The 2,359-nt window shown below is 42.7% G+C and overlaps 1 pseudogene; it reads right to left on the reverse strand.

Annotated features, from left to right (window-relative positions):
• Positions 1–2,154: 2,154 nt before the first annotated feature.
• The window catches only part of LOC107582656 (olfactory receptor-like protein OLF4), a 4,783-nt pseudogene continuing 4,578 nt past the window's right edge, over positions 2,155–2,359 (reverse strand).

Consider the following 2,359-nt stretch of genomic DNA (forward strand, 5'->3'; position numbering starts at 1 on the left):
TTTTCCCTCCTAGGTGTGACCATAAGCCTTTCATCAGGGTACCATCCCCAATCTAATGGGCAGACGGAGAGGAAAATTCAGGAAATCGGGCGTTTCCTTCTAACCTTCTGCCATGGCCACCAGACCTCTTGGAACCAGTTCCTAGGCTGGGCCGAGTACGCACAGAACTCTCTCCGTCAGCCATCCACTGGACTCACTCCCTTCCAGTGCGTACTCAGATACCAGCCTCCCCTATTCCCCTGGTCCGGTGAACCGTCGGATGTCTGCCCTGCAAGAAGCTTAGTCCCAGATATGTTGGCCCCTTCACCATCCTCAAACAGATAAACCCGGTCACATATCAACTCCAGCTTCCTTCACAATATAAGATTCACCCTTCCTTCCATGTGTCACTGCTTAAACCTCACCATCCACCTGTTTCTCTCTCCACAGAGCCTGGCCTGACAGAAGAACCCCCTCTACCATTAATCCAGGAGGACGGTACTATCTACAAGATCGACAAGATCTTGGACTCCTGGTGCCGTGGTGGTCTCTTAGAATATCTTGTGGACTGGGAAGGCTATGGGCCAGAGGAACGTTCATGGGTTCCCAGAGCTGACATCCTCACTCCCACGCTGCTGGAAGCCTTTCACTCCACTCATCCAGATTGGCCTGGGCCCTGAGGAAGAGGTAGACCACCACGACGTCGGGATTTTCGGCCCTCAGGAGCGGGCCGTGGAGGAGGGGGTACTGTCACAGATCGGCCAGGCTCAGCCACCTCCCAATCACAGCAAACACCATCACCTGAGTACTGATTACACGCACATGTCACAAATCTGCAATCATCATCCACTCCCCTTCAAAAGCACACACCTCACTTCACTCCAGTGTCCGGTCTCGTTTCAACGAAGTGGACTCTCTCTCTATGCTATCCGTGAGATACACTGAAAGACTTACCTGCCTGTTATACTTACCTCCTGTGTTTCCTCCAGTGTGTTCTCCTGTGTTCCATTCCCTAGTCCGTTCCAGTCATCAGCTCCATGGAAATTCTGTGTACTCTTCAGCTGAGGTGTGTGCAGTCCTCTGTCTCCCTTCCATGATCTCCTGTGAGGACCAAATACGGTGTTACTCTCCTCATCTTCCTTAAAGACTGATATTAAGCTCAAATACTCACCTGCCCGAACCATCTGCATCTCTTGCTGAAAAACAATGTTGTGTTTTTCTAATCCTCTGTTGGAATCTCACTTTCACTTGACACTTTCATCATGAGTAATGTTTTTCACAGGATTCGTACTCAAGGGTTCCACATACTAAGTCCAATTCTGTGCAACTGAGCTACTGCGCAAGCTTGTTTACCATGTGTGAAACATATGGAAAGTGTTAATTTCTGTTGAAAATGAGATTATGAAATCAGGTTGGAAAATTTGATTTTCAATCAAATTCAATTTCAGTTGATTTTTGATCATAATTATTTTTAATATTTCAAAAGGGTGTGATACTTCTAGTAACCACTGATATTATTATTTTCCTAGGTCTCAAATGGAGAGTTTGCTGCATTAAGTGTGACCCATGTCTGTATGGTAAATGCCCTAACTTTATAGAAATTACACATGAAAAACATTTGAAAAACAAAATGATTGAGGAATTAAACATCCAAAATGTAAATTTGTTGGCTCAGAGTGGGTGGCTTCAATTATCTGGTCCTCGAGGGCCCACTGAATTGGACTCACAATAATGGCTGGAGAGTGAATGGGTTCAGGAGGTGCCATCTCTTGATTTCTCTGAGCTCAGGAGAAAGCATCCGCTTTTCCATTTTACAATAGAGATTATTCTTATGATCAAAGAAATTGTGAATACAAAGCAAGTAATGTCAACATAAGGGTAATCATGCTTAATCTGGTCAGCAGAGGTCGCTATTACTGTAAACAATACTGAATGTGGGAGGCACCTTGCTTTGACCTTATTGGCCAGACAAATACAAACTTTTTTTTTTTTTTGCATGGAATATTATGGAGTACTTGTTAACCACTCTTAATGCATTTCCTTTATGTTGTATTATACAAATAACTTGACATTTATATATAAATTTAGGTCTGTTAAAATCACATGGGCAATCTTAAAACATTAACAACCATGTAGTTTGACTGAATTATTGTTAAAAACTTTACTAAAAGATAGTCATGATTGTTTAATTGTGTCAGATGAGATGGTGTTGTTTTTGCATCTGATATAATAAACAATAGCTGCATAGAATTTCTCATCTCTAAATCCATAGACCAGAGGACTTACTGCTCTAGAAGTGATACTAAATGCAAGGAAATTTATAAATCGGACAGTCAGGTATGTTTGAATATCATACTGCATAACTACAGCCTCAATGTAA

Source organism: Sinocyclocheilus grahami, unplaced genomic scaffold (assembly GCF_001515645.1).
Source record: "Sinocyclocheilus grahami isolate Dianchi unplaced genomic scaffold, SAMN03320097.WGS_v1.1 scaffold46.1, whole genome shotgun sequence".
Classification (NCBI taxonomy): Eukaryota; Metazoa; Chordata; class Actinopteri; order Cypriniformes; family Cyprinidae; genus Sinocyclocheilus; species Sinocyclocheilus grahami.